Genomic DNA, 23,223 nt, shown 5'->3' with positions numbered 1-23,223 from the left:
ACAAAATGGTCATAGAAGCATTTACTGCGATAGAAAGAGCGGCACAAAACAGTGGCCTAAACATTATTGAAATAAAAACCAAATATATGAAGGCCAGTAAATCGACAGGCCAAAGAAACCTGCAGGATCTGACAATAGGAGACTATAATATCGAAAGCGTGAAAAATTTTACATACCTAGGTTCACTAGTTATCGCAGATAACAATGTCAGTGAAGAAGTTAAGAGAAGAATACATATCGCTAATAAAACATATAATGGACTAATTAAACATCTAAGATCTAACAACATCACAAGAAAAACCAAATACAAAATATACAAGACCCTGATGAAACCGGTCCTTGTATATGGATCAGAGACATGGACACTGTCAAAAAGCGATGAAAACTTATTAGGCACATTTGAACGAAAAATCCTTAGACACATATATAAGGGGGTAAAGGAAAATGACATATGGCGCAGAAGATATAACTTTGAACTATACACAGCATACAATGAACCCGAGATCATAACATCCATAAAGATCGGACATCTGCGCTGGATGGGCCATGTTGAACGAATGTTAGAGACTGAAACACCAAAACATATTATAAGGCAAACACCAGTAGGAAGAAGGTCAAAGGGAAGACCCAAACTCAGATACATGAAACAAGTGGAACAAGATCTGAAAACACTTAAGATTACCAACTGGAAAAACAAAGCAAGGAACAAACAGAATGGCGGAAAATCCTAGAACAAGCCAGGACCCAGAAAGGGTTGTCGGGCTACTGATGATGATGATAAGAAACAAAATAGGAGAAAAAATGATCAAATTCTGACAAGAGACACGGCTATGGTTGTGACGAATACACTTTTTAAATTACACCCAAGAAGGCTTTATACATGGAAATCACCTTTGATGCGCCAGGGAAAATCATAAGAAATCAAATTAATTTTATTAACATAAACCAAAGGTTTAGAAATTCTACTACCTCAACAAACAAAAATCCAAGTGCAGATGTCTTCATCTTCAGAAAAAAGTAAAAACAGAGATTAATAAAAAGTTTGCGAAACTAGTTGGAGACACTACTAAAGGCATAAAAGAACAGTGGAACGAAATGAAGACATCTATTACCACAATTTCGCATGAATATCTAAAATCAAAAAAGAAAAGAAGCAAGAATGGATGACAGACAAAATATTGCATATGATGGAAGAGCGAAGAAAATTAAAAGGTAGAAATCACAACGAATATAAAAAGTTGCATAAGACTATACTAAAGGAGATAATAGCAGCAAAAAAACATGGCTGATGGAAAAATGTACAGAAATTGAAACACTACAACGCAAACATGACGATTTTCATATGCACAAAAAAATTAAATAGGTACAGGACACCTGAAAACAACGCAATACAGGCATTTATAACTCTTACGGATCTATTCAACAACATCTACGAGACTGGTTACTTACCAAATGACTGGCTTCTATCAATATTCATTCCACTTTCTAAAAAAAGCCAACGCTAGAAAATGTTAACAACATAAATTAATTAGTTTGATGTACTTAAAGTATTTCTTACATCACCAAATTAGAAGAACACCTGAGTGAAGTTCAATTTGGATTTAAAGCAGGACTCGGAACGAGAGAAGCACTTTTTAGTTTGCAAATTCGAATGCAGAGAGCCAGGGATGTCACCTTGATTTCGAGAAGGCATTTGATAAAGTTCCACATGTGAAACTAATCGATATCCTGAAAACATCAGAACTCGTTGGTAAGGATATAAGACTGATCTCAAACTTATATCTCCAACAAAAAGCAACAGTGCGATTAGAAAATAATATGTCCGAGATCTTCACAGTCGAAAAAGGAGTTAAAAAGGGTTGAATTTGGGATCATAGCAACGAAATAAAAACTCGTATTGAAAAAGCCAGAAGCTCTTTTAACAGCCTTAGGAAGATTCTCTGCAACTTATCTTTAAGTATTAATATACGCATAAAAATTCTTAGATGTTACATCTTTAGTATCTTCCTCTATGGAGTAGAAAGCTGGAGCCTTACAGGAGATGCCATAAAACGATTGGAGGCATTTGAAATATGTTGCTACCAACGTATGTTGAGGGTCTCATCATATATACACCATACAAGTAACATAACTGCTCTCCAGAGGCTAAGAAAAGACAAAGAAATTATTCAGACCGTAAAGAACAGAAAATTGGCTTACTTCGACCACATTATGCGTAATAATAATACCGATTGGAAGGAAAGGGAAGATTGAGGGTAAGAGAGGCCCTGGACGTAGACGTATATCCTGGCTGGCCAATCTTAAAAAGTGGACTGATCTAATGTGAACTGAAATATTTCGAGCTGTTGTAAATAGAATAAGATGGGTCAATGTAGTCTCCAACATCTACAGAAGATGGGTACATTTAGAAGAAGATATTTTAGATAAAACGTTAATGTATTTAACAAAGTTTATTAGGTCTTTTACTGAACGTGTTCTTCTAAAAGCTTTGATAGTGTACTTGGTAAACTATTCTATAAACGCTCTTGATGTTACTTTGGTCAGTCAACTAGTAACATTAAAAGATTCATAAACAGACTTGGGTCTCTAATGACCACTCCACGCCGAAGCAAATTGTCCAGGTAATTATCGATGCTAAATATGGAAGTAATGTGCTGGATGTAAGAAGAATCAAGGAAGCAGATAAAGATACAGACCATCACCTAGTAAGAGCAGAAATCAGGTTGAGAATATCTTCAGAGAAACCTAACGCCAACAAAGCATTGAGATAGTGAAAAATCGAGAAAATGCAAAATGAGGAAATCCGAGAAAATTACAAACAAGAAATTAAACAGCATCTAAATACAGCAGACCAGAACAGTGATGTCGAAAGGCTGTGTCAACAAATGGAAAAATCAATTACGGAGTCAGCAGAACTAATAATTGTAAAAAGCAGAAAGAGAACAGGGAAATGGTTTGATAGAGAATTCCAAGAAAAACAACACGACAGACAGATAAAGAGAAACATTATGCTTTAACAAGGAACAGCAGAAAGTAAAAAAACTATGCAACTTCACGCCGAGAAACAAAAAAATTAAATAGAGAGAGAAAAAAAGAAGTACGAACAACAGAAATATGAAGAAATGGAAAGGAATAAGCAACAGTCAAATAGTCAAGCATTTTACAAATCAGTGTCAAATGAAAAGAAAGGCTTCAGACCTTGATGCGTGTCTGCACTCAGAAAAAATGATGAATTAATAATAAATGAAGAGAACTGCTCCAAACATGGCAAGAATATTTCAAGACTTTACTAAACATATATCAAGTGGAAGAACATGGAAAATATATATTATTTGTGGTGGACCTACCATAGAGGACCCCAAAATAGATTAAACATTGCAAGCAATAAACAAATTAAAAAACGGAAAAGCTCCAGGCTCTGACAATATACTTGCTGAATTCCTTAAGTATGGAGAAGAAACTCTACATAAACAAATACACAAACTAATAATACTTATATGGAACAAAGAACAAATAAAACTGAATTACTGACAGTAAATGGAGCAAAATTACTACTAGCATACGCAGATGACATTGACATTGTGGGAAACACAGTCACCAATGTGAAGGAGACTTTTAATAAATTAGAGGTAAAGGCAAAGAAAACTGGTTTAAGGGTAAACGAAAAGAAAACCAAATACATGTGCATCAACAGACAAAAGGGACAAGATAGAATAGGGCAAAATGTTACAATAGATCCATATACCTTTGAAAGAGTTTAGAGTTTTAAATATCTCTGGGCAATAATCACTGCAGATAACGATATCGCGGAAGGAAGAATTCAGGCAGCAAACAGATATCTGTACAGCCTCCACAATACTATTAAATCTAAAATCCTAACACGAACATCAAAAATTAGAATATATAAAACGGTGATTAGACCGGTGCTCATGTATGGGTGTGAGACGTGGACCCTGACCAAAGAAACTGAAAGAAAACTTAGATGTTTTGACTGGAAAATCCTCAGAAGAATCTTTGGACCTTATCACGACATTAATAGCAACCAATACCGAATGAGAGCAAATGCTGAGGTCATGCATATGTATAGAGCGATCGATATAGTTCAAGAGATTAGAGATTAGAGAGAGCCAGCCCAGGATGGGCTGGCCATGTCCATAGATTCCCTAGTAATCGTCTTGCCAAGTTAATATGGGAGGAAGCCCTCACAGGAAAAAGGCCCTTAGGAAGTCCACTAATGCGATGGAGAGACAATATATAGTCAGATGTAAGAAAAATGGGGCTACCCACTGACCCAACTATTATGGACGACCGTTCAAGATGGAAGTAAGTTGTGCAGTCAGCCAAAACCCACCCTGGGTTGTAGTGCTACGAGAAAAAGAAGAAGAATAAGTAAGTAATTGATCATGGTGCATTACCACGTTGACTTCTCGAGTTAATTACGAGTGTGTAATTATTAACATCCGCAATTATTAACATTATTAACATCCCACCGCCGGCAAGAACATCTAGACATTTTAAAAATGTCTATAGGCCCCAGGTCGACTCAGCCTGAATAAAAATGAGTACCTTGGGTAAAACCAGGGGTAATAATAGACGGTTGAAGCGTAGCACTGGCCATGTTACCTTCCTTGTATACCGTAGGCCCTAGATATAGCAGACTACCCTGCTATACTCCCAAAGCCGCGACAGCGGTATAAAACGGGAGACTATTATATTATAATTATTAACATGTGTCCTAAGCGTACGCTGGATAAAACTGCTTACGCGAAAAATAAAACATTTTATTTCTTCAACCGTGTATTTGATTTTACTCTTCTTAATTTTTATTGTGAAATAAACCAATTGCTCTGCCACGACAAATTTCTTTGATGTTATCACATATTTGAGTTTAAGCCTTTAATGACCGATAATGAATCTGATAATATAACTGCTTCAGATTAAAGTATTAGTATATACTTTTTGTAAATGTGAATAATATAATACCAATTAAATTCAATATCTGTCTATATTTCTCTCTGGCGCGTCATGTAAATTACCATTAAACGTCTTCCACGTCTTAATCTAAGATGTAATTAATATAGTCGGAAGATATTTCAGCGTGACAGAATTTATTGCTCCATCTCGCTAATATTATTATTCTTGAACTACGCCTTGGATGAGCTTTAACTAAACTAAAGCAAGAGATAGATAGATAATGAAATCAAATTCGTACAGTGTATATATGGCACTGCATTGTAGCTAGTTTTCTGACTAATTCACCCGACTGAAGGAATTTGGTATACCAAGGATAAACAGTGAATAATAATAATAATAATAATTGGCAAGTGTATACAACAGAAGCAGTGATAATTACATTGACCAGACAATATTATTTATCGATATGCATACACAGTTTAAACAAATTACTATTTAAATAAGAGAACAATTTTTTTTATTTAAAAATAAATTGGTACTACATATTTATGTTAAAATAACAATTAAGCAACGCAATCAAGTTGTATTATCACTGTACTATTACAGTGTATTTTCCAAATTTGCGACTGATTTGGATTGTCGCTAGACACTTGACAGCTAATAGTCCACTTTACTGTACAGCATAAGAAATAAAAAGTAAATTGTTCTATAGAGCGTTTCACGTTAAGAAAATAACATTGCGGAGATAGGGCCATGTATTTCTTATGGACGATAGACGCGCAGCGATGCCACGATAAACACAAGTACGATTCAGGGTTGTATAGTTTGTATTTTCGTTTTCACAGACATGAATTAAATTAATGTTTTTTAACGTAATTGACCAAAAGTGCTCATTCGAAACAAGAGATGAAAAGTAGGGAAAATGATTTTAATTAAATAAATAGTATTTACAAAAGATAATTTTATTTTATTTTATTTTAATTATAGTAACGACAGTTTATTTGTTTTTCGGTAAGAATATCATATACCATGAATCATAGAAATCAGTAGAAAATATTGCTTAGTTAAATCATGCACTTTGCCGGCTATTAAAGATTTAAAAGCAAATAAACAGACCGCTTGGAATGCATATATCTAATTACTAATTGCAACTTAAAATAATTTTTTTATAGCCCTTTTTCTATCCGAATTGTCGAATAAAGGCCTCTCCCATTTCTCGCCATTCATCCCTGTTGTGTGCTAGGCGTTTCCACATTGTTCCTGCAACTCTTTTGATATTGTCGCTCCAGCACATTTGAGGTCTTCCTCTTGGTCTCTTCGCATCGTACGGTCGCCAGTTTCCGACTTCTTTGTTCCATCTACCATCTTCGAGACGTTCATTGTGTCCAGCCCATTTCCATTTTAATTTAGCTGCTTGTTTCGCGGCGTCCTTTATTTTTGTTTTGTTCCGGATTGCTTCGTTCGTTTGTTGATCTATTAGTGAGATACCAAGCATCTGTCGTTCCATGGCTCGCTGAGTTTTTCGAATCTTGTCCATGTTCTTTTTTGTGAATGTCCAAGGTTGAGCTCCGTAAGTGAGAACGGGAAGGATACAAGAATCTAACACTTTGGTTCGAAGGTTTTGGGGTATCTTCTTGTCTTTCAGTATGTATGAGAGTTTTCCAAATGCGGCCCATCCCATTCTTACTCGTCTGCTTATTTCGGTAGTTTGGTTTTCTTTGTTTACCTTGATATTCTGACCCAGATATATGTATTCTTCTACATGTTCCACTTTTGTTCCTTGGATTACTTAAAACTTAAGTGATTTACTGGTACTTAAAACTTAAGTGAAGGATTTACTTAAAATAATACGGTGTGCGTATGTCAGCAATTTTATGTCGTATGTCAGCGATTTTATGACATTCTCTGAGACTACATAATGATAATAAGGGTTTGTGGTTCTTCAGTACGTTGTTCTGACTTTACAGTTAAATGTTAATTGAAAATGGAAATTCGAAAAATATATCGACAATCTAGTAAACCGCATGCCTGAGAGTTTTGGCAACACTGATCTCCATAAGCCTAATGTTATTTTCTTAACGTGAAACGCTCCATAGTAATAAAAATATAAAACAAGCTATTTTTAAACTCAATTAAAAAAATCTATTTATTTAAAATCTGTAACAATTTTTTACAATATTAACCACCTTAACGAACAAATTATTTTGGCAAAAACGGTCTCAAAAAACCCATTTTTGTTATTAATGCACTTGCTTCTTCACTTTTTGCAGAATTCAAAAATCTTATATAATGTTGATTTCTGCTTGGTTTTCAATTTTTTTAACGGCTTGCGATATGTATAATAACTATCCCAAAATATCCCGTTGATGGGTTTTTGGTGCGATAAATAAAACCTAGGAGTAACAGGTTTTGTTGTCTACCTTGTCTAGAGCATTGTATGTTCGTTTTTTCATCTAAAATTCATTCCCAGCAAACTAGACAACAAAAGTTTTTATTCACGCTGTGGATGATGATCTCAGTGGGGAGTTGTCTGTCTCCCATCGGACGCGTCCCCAGGTGGTGGATAGGGGAACGCCCTAACCGGTCATACGACCGGTGGGTAGTTGGGAAATAAAAATACCAACCACGAACCAAAACAGACTACGGTATGGCAACCCTAACAGAAGAGTCCCTGGCCCTCCAGGTTGGGGGTTGAGCTAGAGGCTGACAACTTCTTCCTGTAAAAAACGTACGTAATATGTTACAGAACCTCAGAAACTATTAGCTGAACGGAACTCACGATGACGACTCTGCAAACGAAAAATTTAACTGAGATTAGGAGCATGGAATACCCGAAGCCTGAACCGAACTGGAGCACTCACATCTTTACTAGATACAGTGAACACATACAAAGTAGATGTTTTAGCACTGAATGAAATGCGGTGGACGAGAACTGGCACTCTTGACAAGAGAACCCATTTCATATATTATAGCTGCAATGAAAGCCAATACATAGATGAGGTGGGATTTATTGTAAACTGAAGAACAATTATTGACTTTAAAGTCTACATTTAAAAAATGTGCTATTTGCGCTTGAAAGGAAAATTCTTTAATTATAGTTTGATCAATGCACATGCCTCAACTGATGATAAACCAGAGGAAATAAAAGAGCAGTTCTTCGAAGACCTAGAGCAAGCCTACAGGAGATGTCCCAGAAATGACATTAAGATTGTATTAGGTGACATGAACACCCAGAATAGGACGAGAGCGAGTTTTCATGCCCACGATACGAAAGCATAGCCTACACAACATCAGTACCAATAATGGATTACGAATAATAAACTTAGTAGCAGCACTCTAAGATGTATTGAGTAAATGGGTACAATACTTTTAACCAGGCACTTAATGTGGAGGAAGAAGAAAAAAACTTGGAAGACGAAGGAGATGAGGTAAGGGGTGCAGACGAGAGGGAAGAGGAACCACCAACAATTCTTTAAGTTAAATATGTAGTTAAAAAACTAGCCAGAAAAAAATCACCCCGAATCGATAATCTCCCAGCTGAACTATATAAAGAAAGTGTCCACAATTATGGCATTACAGCAGCTTATAAAAGAAATATGGACACAAAAATCCCTCCCCAATGATTTTAATATTGAAATACTTTGCATAATACACAAAAAAGAAGATATCTTTGAATGTCTTAACCATAGAGGAATTACGCTTCTAAATGCAGAGTATAAAATATTTTTTACAGTGCGATGTCACCGTATGGCACCATATGCAGAACGTATAGTAGGAAATTACCAGGCTGGTGTCAGCGGTGGTAAATCTACAATTCATCAGATTGCAACCTTGAAACAGATTTTGGAAAAAACACTGAAATATGGCATTGATACTCATCACATATTTATAGACTACAAAGCAGCCTACGACTCTGTGAATTAAAGAGAAATGTTCAAAGCAAGGAGAGAGCTGGGAATACCAAATCAGTTGGTAAATTTAAAAAAACTCTTGAAAATGTTGAATGTAGAGTACGAGTTCAGGGGGAACTGTCTGAACCTTTTAAAACAAATAATGGGCTGCGCCAGGTAGACCCTCTCCACTGTATACTGTTTAATCTGGCTCTGAAAAAAGTAATACGTATGTCACAAATCACAACCACTGGTTTAATATATAATTAATTAGTGCAAATCCTGGTCTATGCTGATGATATCAATATTGTTGGGAGAACGGAAAACACTGTACCAGAGGCGTATGTAGCATTAAAAGAATCAGCTTTAAAAATTGGTTTTATAATAAACACCAACAAAACGAAGTATGTAAAAAAAAGCACGCAACCACAAATCCTACGACCACTCGTTATAGAAAACGACGTCGTCGAAGCAGTGAACGAATTTGTATACCTGGGATATACCTTAACACTGAAAATAATACAACCGCAGAGGTAAACCGCAAAATTTGTACGGCCAATAGATGCTGTTTTAGCAATTTCTTCCATAAATCCACAATTATATTGAGAAATACAAAAATAAAACTCTACAAAACAATAATACGCCCAATCTTAACATATTGTTCAGAGAACTGGACTCTAACAAAAAATAATGAAAATATGCTAGGATGTTTCAAAAGACAAGAACTAAGACGAATCTATGGGACAGTGAATGACAATGGAGTGTGGAGAAGATGATACAACTTCGAATTTTATAGAATATACCAGAAACCTAATATCGTAAAACATATTAAGATAGGACGTCTGAGGTGGGTAGGGCATGTAATGCGGATGGAACAAAATGACCCGGCTAGAAAAACACTCCTAGACCAATTGCTCAGAGAAGAAGAGGAACACTTAGAACAAGGTTTCTTGATAACATCGATGAAAATATGAGAAATATGGGAATACGTGCTTGGCGTCTCGGCGTCTACTACGGTAAACCGTTTCCCTCCATCCAGTAGGCGTTTTGGGGGAACTTGAGGATAGAAGTGGTTAACTTTTTTGCATCTTTTTTATGGTCCTAAAATTGACATTCTCAGCAAAATTTATTTTTTCTTTTTCTTCTTCTTCTTCTTCTTTTTTTGTAGACATGACTCTGTTTTTTAATGTGCCTCCAAAAAGTTGTCGTTTCATAGTTTTAGTGGTCTTCCTATTGATCGTATTTGTATTGGAGAACCGTCTCTAGCCTTCTGTACTACTCTATTTGTTGGCATTTAGCTTATATTGATCATTGCATTCTACTCTTCTTAGCCTGTCCTTGATGTTCTCCACCTTGCGTCTACGTCGTAGTATATCTGTACTTCTAGCTCTGTCCCATAGTGTTTTCCCGTCAATTTTTTTAAGTGTTTACATCTCTACTGTTTCTAACATTCTTTTTGTTTTCTCTGTGTCAGGTCATGTTTCTGCCGCGTATGTCATTATTGGTCTGATAACTGTTTTGTAAATTCTGCCTTTCATTTCTTTCCCGATGTCAGTTATAAGTAGACTTCGGCAAATATGCATATTGCATATTTTGCATATTGTGCATATTTTATGCAAATATTTCATATTTTGGCATATTTGTATAAAAGTTTGCATAAAGTGCATAAAAGTCAGATTTTTATACTGTATTTGAAAATTTTTAAACATACCAATTTATTTCAATTCTTGTATAAAATTTTGTAGTCATTTTAATTAAGAAATGATCTAAGTATGTAATCTCTACAGGTACAAAACATTTACAATTTCAAAGAAGATCAATTTAAGTAGCCCTCATCATTCTAAGAAAGTCTCGGTCACTGAGGCATTCAGTTATTGGATAATCGCTAAGGGTTCGCTCATTTGCATTTTATGATCTAATCCCCAAATCTATCTACAATTTATTGTATCTTAGCAGCAAGTAAACGGCTAATAGTTTTGTTCCTAATTTAGGGATTTTCCAAAATCTCCCAGTTTATTGAATTAGGTACCTAAACATTTCTAATTTGATGCTCAGATTTGTAAATCATTTTTGTTTTGATATTCAAAGCGTAAACACTCGTTGTGCGTAACAAAAAGGAAGATTGTGATTTTATAATGCCTAAAACAACCAGTGCTTCAACTTGGATTAAACCTTATAAAGAGCTGTCTATGGATATGGGAAAAATCTACTGTTCAGTCTGTGGCAAAATTGTAAGTATCTAATATTTTCTATTAAATATCTAATATTTCATACATACAGGGTGTTTCCAAATGACACTTACAACGTTTGACTGTAGATACTTCTCGAAAAATTGAACAAAACGATATAGTTAATGAGGGGTCAAACTTATTTACTTTTCGAGATACAGGGTGTTAAAATTAAAAAAAAATTAAATTCTTTTAGTTAATAACAACAATAACTTTAAAACCAATAAACGTATTTATAATACTTGAAATTTAGTACTCGTAGGTTGTTTTTAAATGAAAAATAGCTTCCTTTAGTGAGAAAAAATTGTCCATGGTACAATACAATGGTGTGTATTTAGAAAAATTTTTCACCTTTACTTTTTTTTATGAAGTCAGCTATTCTAAAACACAATTATTTTTATTGTAATTGAATTAACAAAAAAAAAACTTTTGTTGAATTTTAAAATAAGTTATATGATGTACTAATGGTTAGTAGCAAAAACTAATTTGTGGATTAATACTGCATTTAAAACACTTAGCGAGTGTTTTTTTTCCAAACCAGTTATTTGATTAACCAAAAACACCTTGTATATTTTTATATTTTAAAGGTTGGGTTAAAATAAAGGTTTTTATTTATAGATAGCATGTGAGAAGAAATTTCAGATAGACCAACATGTGAGAACTGCGTCACACATTGCAAATAGCGCATGGATTAAACAGAGTTGCAGAGGAAATACGAAAAAAGTTTCCTCTTGTAAATACCATGATATCCAGTGTCAAAAAAGTATTTCTTAAATCTCCTATAAGAATTCAACTTTATAAAGAAATGCTACCTAACATTCCTCTTCCACCACAACCTATTTTAACGCGATGGGGAACATGGTTAGAAGCAGCTAATTTTTATGCAGATCATTTTGTTAAAATAAAGAACACAATTGATACGTTAACAGATGAAAGTTCTCAATCTCTTTTGGATTCTAAACAAACTTTTCAGAGTAACTTGCTTCAACAAGAACTTTCATTTATAAAATCAAATTTTAGTTTTGTTCAAAAAACAATTACTCAGGTAAAATCACCAAAACTGTCATTGTTCGAAAGTACAGCATTAATAAAAGAATTTGCGTCATGTTGTCGGAACGTTAGAGGTAATATTGGAAAAGATATTTTAAAAAAATTTGAAGGCACTATGGAAAAAAATAAAGGTTACCATATTCTTTCTGAAGTAGTCAGTGTTCTAGCTGGAAATATTTCGGAAACAATTAATTTAGAACCAAATGTTTTGGTTAGTTTGAAAAATGCTCCCGTTACATCAGTTGATGTTGAACGAAGTTTTTCCATATATAAATATATGTACTCAGACAGAAGCCACAAGTTTTTGTTAGAAAATTTTGAACACCACTTGGTCATTTATTGTTACCATAATTCTAAATAAGTTTATTCATACTTAAAAATGATGTAGTTACTTAAAATAAATGTAAATCTTAATGAATAGTAGGAAATATTTAGTTATGTACACTTTTTTTTTAAATAAAATTGTTACTATTTTACGATTTTTTTATTTATGTGTATGCATATTTTGTAAAATATTTGCATATTTTCGGGTAAACACGTGCATATTTATGCGCATATTTTCTACATTTTTATTTGCATATTTGCCGAAGTCTAGTTATAAGTATCAAATTCAGTTTGTTTTTAGACATATATAACATACGCTTAACCAAACTTTACAATGATAATGTCACACCATAAATATTAGACACGTTTTTTTAACATGACGGCTATATGATATAAACGTCGTTTATCAATTTAGCCTGAGCTTTGACGTTTCAAATAACGGCAATACTTTTAGTAAATATCATCGTATTCTGTTAAAAATTTAATTATAACTTAGGATATTAACAAATAGTATAAAGTAAGTAATACGTCGTTTTTTTTTTGTAGGAGTTTCTTATTTTATAAAGGTGTCTACAAATCATTAAAAGTTAAAATTAATATATCTTTTAAAATCTTCAAAAGTTAAATGATCGAATTACTAATTTAGTTTAATGTTAAATTTATTTAGTGGGGCAAAGTTGTACAGCGAACGCCCTGTAATCCACCCTCTGCAACTGATAAAAACTTTTCTCAGTCCGGGAATATACCATTATTCTTTTACTAAAATCATTCCTAAGGTAAAGTTGAACTCTCCGGTGACTAAGATAGCGTCTTTTGAATTATTTGAAATGCGGTTGATTTTATTATGTAAATCCTGACAAATTGGGGAAACCAGCATGGGTGTAATCGAGAAAAAAGATAAGGTTACTGTAAGGGTAGTCCACGAAAAGGTCACTATTAATTTGCGACAAAAGGAAGGAAGGTTAAGGGACTCCTTTATAAAGATAATCTGAACACTGCGAGACCTATTGCTATGTCAAATTGTGGAAGTGTCATCTAATGTCAAAGAGCAAGGATCGTGTACTATGATTACCGTGATAAGTGTGTGCTGTTAACTTTTTGTCTAGGAAGTTAAGCAATTGATTACATAATTAAAAAATAAAATACACAAAATAAGTATTAATTTTTTTTTAATATTTGGATATGGGCAAATATGCACACTGCATATTGCGCATAATATGCAGTACGAATATGCAAAATCTCAAATATTTAATAAATATTTGAGATTTTGCATATTCGTACAAAATATTGCATGAAATTTCATGCAATAGGAATTCAATGGTTTAATTTCAAAATACAAGTATTAACAGCCAGTGTCGTAGAAAAACAATTCGTCGTTTTCATATTTAAATTGATAAGAAACTGAGTGTTGTGACGTTACCTCGGGTTTCCATGGACTCATCAGATATTTAAGCTGACTAAAAAATCGAACACGGACGGCAAACGAATAATAAAATAAAAATAGAAAATAAAAACGTTTACTACCCTTAATGTAATTAACATTTCACAACTAAGATATTTCAACTCAAGATATCATAGCCTTCTTTCTTAACGTCCTGCTTCTGCACCGCCTCCTTTTGTCATGGACTTCTTGGCATTTTTTTCTATAGGTACTTTTCCGGCATCGTACTTACTATCTTTGGTCGACGTTGCAACAACCTGGCTAATTGCTGATCAGACGGTCGATCAGCCTGTTTATTTCTATACAATCTCTGGATTTGATTTCTGTCGAGGATATCTCATGTTTTAGGAGTCTTCTTGTGGCTTGGTGAAAGAAGTATCTTGTCATCTTCTTAGCCACCTCCCTCAGTGGTGTGTACTGGAGTCTTTCCTGGATGGTTGCATTTGTATCTCTATCCTCCCATGATGCACTGTCGATTAGTCGATAACACGACGTCTCAGTTCTCTCTAGTTTCTTCCAGTTGGTTTCTGCCATTAAACTCCATACTGGAACTGCGTATAACATCACCTATCTAACTTAGGCCTGGGATAATCAGATCTTCTTGGCTTTCGTTAGAGGACCTGTCCTGAAAATATAAAGTTGTATTAGTTTTTTAGCTACATGTGCTTTTACCTTGGTTTCTTGGACATGAAGATTAGTCTCCTGTCGCTGTGGACTCCTAGGCACTTGACTAGATGGTTCCGAGTGGATGATGTTTCCTCTCATCGTGAGGTCCACTACTGGTGGAACGAGCTGCTGTGTGAAGATGATGAATTGAGTCTTCTCTGCATTTATCTTGATTTTCCATTTGTCCGTGAATTCTGAGATCCTCTCTAAGTGGTTTTATAACGTCTGGACTATCTTTCTGTCATATTTTTCTAATGTTTAGATTACTGTGTCGTCTGAATAAAGTGCTGTATTTGTTCTTGCATCTGTTGGTAGATCTGAAATAAAAATGTTGTACAAAATGGGCGATAGTAGGCATTCCTTCCTGATTGTATTATTTTAGCGTATGAGCTGTTAAATACACATAATTAGAAGCAATATTTTTATAAAAAAAAAACGTTAATTGGAGTATTATAAACCAACATCTAATATAACAGTATAATCTAAAACATTTTTGATCCCATCCAGGAATTTCATCTTCTTAGTTTTTCTTGCTCTTCTGTCGATATATTATTCTCCTTATCTCTTTACTCCTTTTTTAAATTCTTTTTTTACTTTTAAGCAGTTTCTCGTCTCTATTGGCTTACTTAGATCTTGCAGCTTTTAAAGTTCTTTGTTTATATATTGTCCCTCATTATGTATATATATATATATATATACATAATGAGAGACTATATATATATATATATATATATATATATATATTGTTATGATGTGTTTTTTGTTTGAATGATGAGCAATGAGTATTTTTAATAATATAATATATAGGGTTTTTATCGCGGTTCTCAAAGAATTAGCTTGTAAGTACTTTTTTAAATTATCTTTATTATAACTATTATGAAACACACATATATATCTAACCTAGCCAATGTAAATTTAAAATAAACTATCTTTAAATTGATGTTCTTATAAAACTAATTAAATTCTATAGACAATCTAAAATTTAAACAAAACTATCTTCAAAATTGAAATTGTTATGACACTAACTAAATTATATTAACAAAATTTTGTACCTTTCTTTCACTGAATGCCTAAATGAACTGTTTTCTACTATATAGATTCTAATCACCACTGAATGTCTTCGTACTTCAGTTATCCTTGTTTTTTGTGAAATTTCTTTTTCCAATTATCAGCTTCTACCAATTTAAGATATAGTTTTCTTCACCAGCATTTATATACCACCAGCAAACACCATCAACCAAACCAGCAAACAGCATTTATATTTATTCTTCTTTTCAATATACCAATATCCAATTATTATAAGTTGATTTATACTAATCTCCAATCATAATATAATTTTAATTCCTTCCAATGTCCATCCAATATTCTTCTAATATACTTTTATAATCTTCAATAATTATTTGTGTATAATTATAAATGTGCATTAAATATATGCATAATTTTTAATCTTCATTTAACTCACTATATTAAACAATTGGACTATCTCCAACTAACTTTCATATTTCTTATAAAACTGCTTGACTGACTTACTAAAACTGTGAACAATTGACTTCACTAATTAATTGTGTCTATCTTCTACTAACTTTCATAATAAACTGCTTGACTTCTGACTAAAAAACTTTCTGACTGCTTGACTTCAGATTAAAAACTGCCATCTTGAATCCAAATCACGGGTATTTATATCCTTTTGGATATTCCAGAACCATCTGGTAAGAGATCATGTTCCAATTTGTTCTATTAACTTCTATATAGATGTTCTCGAAAAAAATATCTGTTCGATCCACTGACATAATCATTATTCCAGAATGTTCGACCGTCAACAAAGGTCAAATTCTGCACTCTGGAGAATTCGTTAATGTTCCATTGATAATTTTGTTGACATTTAGGCTTTTCAGATCAGAATAAACATTCAAATTAGTAACTAACACTCTAATTTAATAAAATACACAATTCAAACAATATATTATTATAACCCCACTTTATATTCCCAATTATGATTAATTTCTGTAAATCATCTGTCAATCACTTCGAGAGTATTTTTGGTTGCCTATGCACATGGCTCACTTAAATCTATTTACAACATTAAAATTACTAAAATACAACTTTTTACAATTATTATATGCTAATTTCTTAAAATGCCCTCACATAAATATATTTTTGTAAATTTCTCTAGTATATAACTTATTTAAAATAATCAAATACTTTTTTATATCTAATATTATGTAGTATATAACTTATAAATTATTTTCTATAAACCCCAATCGTCACAATACCCCAAAAATAATATTTAAAATAAATAATTTACTTATTATTTTTTTAAATATTAATTTTCTCATACCTTATTAAATTTAATAAATCAAAATTTTTTTTATTTAAAATGTGTTAAATACATCCCTGTTCGCTGTCTGTATCAAAGCAGAGAACAACGGATCACAGTTCGGCTATTCTATGGTCAAACTGTCATGTCAAATAGAGAGAATAAAATATAACCTTAATTAAAATATAATGGATATTGTGTTCTGTTTATTTATAAACAAAATCTAGGAATTATTTCCATTCAAAATAACTTTCATCAATATAAATTGGTAAGTTTTTCCACTTTATTATATTAGAAAGACATTTACACAATCAATTCTGTATCTAACCCCAAAATTATGATTTTTAGGGCACAAACAATTTCCATATGTATAAAATTCAACAAGTATGATGTCAAATTGATTCAAAATAATGAAATCTACCATCTATTTAACAAATCAAGTCTATTGAATAAAATGGATATATCAGTAAGATGTTAGTGTTAAGTTTATAACCTAGATATATCATTACTTTTTGAAAAATTGTACATTTTTCTTGATTTATTTTTAGTCCAACTTTGTCTAATCTATTTATTATAATTTTTAGGTGTTTCTCATGATCTTCAGCAGTTTTAGAAAAAATTAATATATCATCAATGTAGTGAACTACAAAATGTTCATATTGATCCAAAATATCATGAAGACATCTACATAGAACACTGCAAGATGATTGAAGCCCAACTGGTACTACTTTGAATTGACATACTACTCTATCTATCTGAAATCCTGTATACTGTCTACTTTTTCTTTGTAGAGGTATTAACCAAAAACTATGCTGTAAATCGATTTTAGTGAAAAATGACATTCCTGTAATTCTTCCTAGTATTCCATCTATACTCATTGGTGCTTCAAATTGCTTTTCAGTAATCTTGTTAATATTCCTTGCATCCAAACATAACCTGATTTCACCTGATCTTTTTCGTACTACTACTATGGGGTTAATAAAACAGGTGTCTGCCTTCTCAATGATTCCATCTTCTAACATATTATTAATTGTTTTGTTTACTTCTTCTCTGTATTTATATGGTATTGGGTATGATTTTGTTTTAAAATCTTTTTCTTCTTTAACTTTTATACTATGGATATAATTTTGTGCAATTCTATTTTCTTTATTGACAAGTCCCTTGTGTTGCTGCAATATGGAAATGACTATTGATTTATATTCTTCAGGGCAATTTAAAACTTTCATCATATCTTCTTCTTTACAAATAACATTATTCTTCATTATGTACTCATTATTCCTTGCTTCCAATTTTACGCACTCCGCCTCGTAGGCATCCATCTGCTTAAAATTTCCATTCCTTAAATATTCACTACAATAATTATTCTTTACATTCTTTTGGGACATATCCCTATCATCAAAATACATTTCTTCTTCATAAACATCACTATTTTCTTTTAATAATATCCTATCAACTCTTATTCCTTCTTCCACCTCATCTTTCTGCATAAATTTAATTATTTGCCCTTCCAAAGTTACCATTTTTTTTTCAAAATCTATCTTTACTTTCTTCTTTTCCAATTCATCATTTCCCATTAATATATCAACACATAAATCCTTGACAATAAATCCTTGCATATTAATTTCTTTATTAAGAATATTAATTTTAAAATTAGCTAGTTTATCAATTTCACCCAACTTCTTATTATTTGCACCAATAATTTTAATTTTTGGAATCTTTATTATATCTGATAGTTTTAATGTATTAAAAATAAAATTCTCCGAGACTAAAGTACTTTCTGAACCAGTATCTATCATAATTTTAATCATTTTATTTTTGGCCAAAGCATTTATATAAATTAAATTAATAGATTCAATAATTTTCTCTTCATCTAAAGAAATAAATTCAGAAGGTTTTTCATAATAGCAATGGCCTAACTTGTAATTCAGAAAGTTTACTGCACAAAATTTTGATTATTAGAATTGTCAGATTGTATCTGACCACTTGGATCTGATGTCCTATGTCTTTCCCTACTATTACTTCTACTCACATTTTCCTGCCTTGTACTACTTCGTTCCCTGTCTTCGCAGCTTCTATTCCTTCGAACACAATTTACCTGTCTGTTATAGTTAGGTCGCTCTGTATTTCTTCTATTATTAAAATCTTGTCTATTATTATTAGTACTGTTATTAAAATGTTGTCTATTATAATTACTATTGTTATTACAATTCTGTCTAATTTGATTACTGTTATTATTATTAAAATTTTGTAAATTATTACCATACCTAGTATTATTGTTATATGATTGTCTATATTGTTGATTATCATTTTTATTATATTGAAAGTTATTATTGTTTTTTCTGTTGTTATTGTTACTTGTCATATTGCCTCTTTGTATTCTTTGAATAAAATTAATAAAATTATCTATTGTTTGAATATTTTGTACAGTTACGGTTTGCACAACATCAGCATCAAAATGTCTAGATACATTTAAGACCGTTTCATCCTCTCTAAGTGGTGGTTCTAAATATTTTGCAACTGTTATCAATTTCAATGCATAATCTACCATATTTGATTTTAAATTTTGATTATACTTTCCAAAATATAGAATTTCTCTAAACGTGGCTTGCTCTAATTCACCCCAATAATAATTTAAAAATTTATTTTCAAATGTTTGAAAATTATCTAAATCATTCTCAATACTAGCAAACCAAGTTGCTGCATTGTCATTTAATGTCACTCTAATATAATCTTTAATATCATTAATATTATTCACCAATCTTAATTTATGTTTTAAACTATTTATGTATACTCTAGGATGCAAATTTTTTATATTACCAGAGAATTTAATCCCAGTCTCATTTGTTAAATTTAAGTAAGGTCTCCCTATGTCTCTCATTTGTGAAATATCATCTATTCTCTGTTCCACATTTCTTATTTGATTACTATTTATTTGGATATTTTGTTGTATATCGTCTAATTTTTCTTCTGTGTTTCTCCTGTCTTCGTTAATTTTTACTTCTAAGTTACATTTCTGTAACTCTATTTTCTGTTCTATATCTATCTTATTATCTTGAATAATCCTCTTTACTTCTGTCCTCTCATTTTCTATCCTTTTCTTGTAGTCATTCCGTATAATTTTTATTTCATTTGCTACTTTTTTCTCTGCAGCTTCAAGTTTTTTATCCATTTGTTTTTCTATTTGCTTTACAATTTTATTATTATTATCTTCTATTTTCTTTTCTAATTTTCTATAATTCTCTTCCATTTTTTTCGTGTTCTCTTCCATTTTTTTCGTATTCTCTTCCATTTTCTTCGTATTCTCTTCCATTTTCTGTTCCATTTTTTTCATGTCTTCTTTGACTTCTTTTAAATTCTCTTCTATTTTTTTTGTATTCTCTTCCATTTTTTTTGTATTCTCTTCCATTGTCTTGTTCATCTGCATCATTAATGACATCAAAGCTGCCATATTGACATTTTCCTCTCTTTCTGGATTCATTTCTGCAGTATCTTGTGGAACTTGAACTAAACTCTCCTCTTGTATAGGTTGTGTTTCTACTTCCACATCTTCTTCATTCTTTTTGCTTCTTGTACCTTTCTTTCCTTGAGACATTTTGAGACTTTACTTGTTCAAATATAATTAAAAATAAATTCTATAATTTTTCCTTTCTACTGATAATTAATTTAATTATATGAGAGCACTTATCTTCCCAAACTAATTCTTTTAAATAGAGAGCCACCGCGTTGGGTGCCAAATTGTTATGATGTGTTTTTTGTTTGAATGATGAGCAATGAGTATTTTTAATAATATAATATATAGGGTTTTTATCGCGGTTCTCAAAGAATTAGCTTGTAAGTACTTTTTTAAATTATCTTTATTATAACTATTATGAAACACACATATATATCTAACCTAGCCAATGTAAATTTAAAATAAACTATCTTTAAATTGATGTTCTTATAAAACTAATTAAATTCTATAGACAATCTAAAATTTAAACAAAACTATCTTCAAAATTGAAATTGTTATGACACTAACTAAATTATATTAACAAAATTTTGTACCTTTCTTTCACTGAATGCCTAAATGAACTGTTTTCTACTATATAGATTCTAATCACCACTGAATGTCTTCGTACTTCAGTTATCCTTGTTTTTTGTGAAATTTCTTTTTCCAATTATCAGCTTCTACCAATTTAAGATATAGTTTTCTTCACCAGCATTTATATACCACCAGCAAACACCATCAACCAAACCAGCAAACAGCATTTATATTTATTCTTCTTTTCAATATACCAATATCCAATTATTATAAGTTGATTTATACTAATCTCCAATCATAATATAATTTTAATTCCTTCCAATGTCCATCCAATATTCTTCTAATATACTTTTATAATCTTCAATAATTATTTGTGTATAATTATAAATGTGCATTAAATATATGCATAATTTTTAATCTTCATTTAACTCACTATATTAAACAATTGGACTATCTCCAACTAACTTTCATATTTCTTATAAAACTGCTTGACTGACTTACTAAAACTGTGAACAATTGACTTCACTAATTAATTGTGTCTATCTTCTACTAACTTTCATAATAAACTGCTTGACTTCTGACTAAAAAACTTTCTGACTGCTTGACTTCAGATTAAAAACTGCCATCTTGAATCCAAATCACGGGTATTTATATCCTTTTGGATATTCCAGAACCATCTGGTAAGAGATCATGTTCCAATTTGTTCTATTAACTTCTATATAGATGTTCTCGAAAAAAATATCTGTTCGATCCACTGACATAATCATTATTCCAGAATGTTCGACCGTCAACAAAGGTCAAATTCTGCACTCTGGAGAATTCGTTAATGTTCCATTGATAATTTTGTTGACATTTAGGCTTTTCAGATCAGAATAAACATTCAAATTAGTAACTAACACTCTAATTTAATAAAATACACAATTCAAACAATATATTATTATAACCCCACTTTATATTCCCAATTATGATTAATTTCTGTAAATCATCTGTCAATCACTTCGAGAGTATTTTTGGTTGCCTATGCACATGGCTCACTTAAATCTATTTACAACATTAAAATTACTAAAATACAACTTTTTACAATTATTATATGCTAATTTCTTAAAATGCCCTCACATAAATATATTTTTGTAAATTTCTCTAGTATATAACTTATTTAAAATAATCAAATACTTTTTTATATCTAATATTATGTAGTATATAACTTATAAATTATTTTCTATAAACCCCAATCGTCACAATATATATATATATATATATATATATATATATATATATATATATATATATATATATATATATATATATATATATATATATATATATATATATGTATATATATATACTTATATTACGAGCCGCCAATGATCGAATTTAAAATTATCTGTACGCAATATTATACCCTGATCTATGTGATGCATATTCTTAACTACCTTTATGAAATTTAGCAGCAAAAGAGCAAAGCCAGTTCTGGATAAATATTTCCAAAAGTTGAATCTGGCAACTAATGGTGTTAAGTTTCAAAGTACAAAGTATCGTTCAAGTTTGGGGTTTTAAATAATTTAATTGCCGTTTATATTAGGAATCTTGTCAAGATCAAAAGTTGGTAACAGTTTTGAGCTTGTCATCGATAAAGCCGTCCCTTTAGGAGAAGAGGGCCATTACGGCCATTGGTTGCTTAGGATTTGTTACACTTGACAAATAATTTTGGGTAACTTGATGACCTTTTGGCATTTAGGATACTAGATATTAGTTCCACATTAGTGGTAAAAATTTTAGTTTAACATGATAAAGTAGAGTCTGTTGATCTATTGGAGATGTTACTTTTTAATGACTTATCATTAATAAAACGGATTATAATTTTACTCACAATTTGTTAACAATGGATTTATCTCTAATAATCGGAACAATCGGGAGGAGTTAGCATAATACTATTTTTTCTACTTCCGGTAGAGATCAGTTCTCCATACGACTACTTAAACAAGTAAAGTAAATTGCGTGTAACCTTCTGGCTAAGGTCTAAAGTTTTAAGGTCACGCAAGTGCCCCCAATTTACGTATCCTTTAAGTAAAACCACCCAGTTATTGGCACTTTAAGGAAATTTTGCTAATATAGGTAACATCATGGGGGTGGGGGTATTTTGAATTTTTTTATAATTTTCTATTATTACTGAACACAAATTAAATGTCATTTATTATAAATATTGAGGAAAATAATGCAAAAATAGGTTAGTTTAGACATTATACAAATTTCCTAATTATTGGCAGTTATATTCACCAAGTAATCGGCATAATTTTTATATCCAAATATTGATTGAGCATTGAAAACAAAACTAAAAGATAAGTAATTACGTACAAACAAAGTGTCATTTA

At 31.5% G+C, this 23,223-nt stretch overlaps 1 protein-coding gene across 1 annotated transcript in view; it reads left to right on the top strand.

Moving 5' to 3' along the window:
• Dop2R (dopamine D2-like receptor) overlaps positions 1–23,223 on the top strand; it is a gene marked incomplete at its 5' end in the record, with an annotated part of 156,819 nt that overhangs the window by 5,155 nt on the left and 128,441 nt on the right.

Source organism: Diabrotica undecimpunctata, chromosome 4 (genome assembly GCF_040954645.1).
Source record: "Diabrotica undecimpunctata isolate CICGRU chromosome 4, icDiaUnde3, whole genome shotgun sequence".
NCBI classification, from domain to species: domain Eukaryota; kingdom Metazoa; phylum Arthropoda; class Insecta; order Coleoptera; family Chrysomelidae; genus Diabrotica; species Diabrotica undecimpunctata.
The sequence above is the reverse complement of the archived record's forward strand: the minus strand, read 5'-3'. Positions and strand labels throughout refer to the sequence as shown.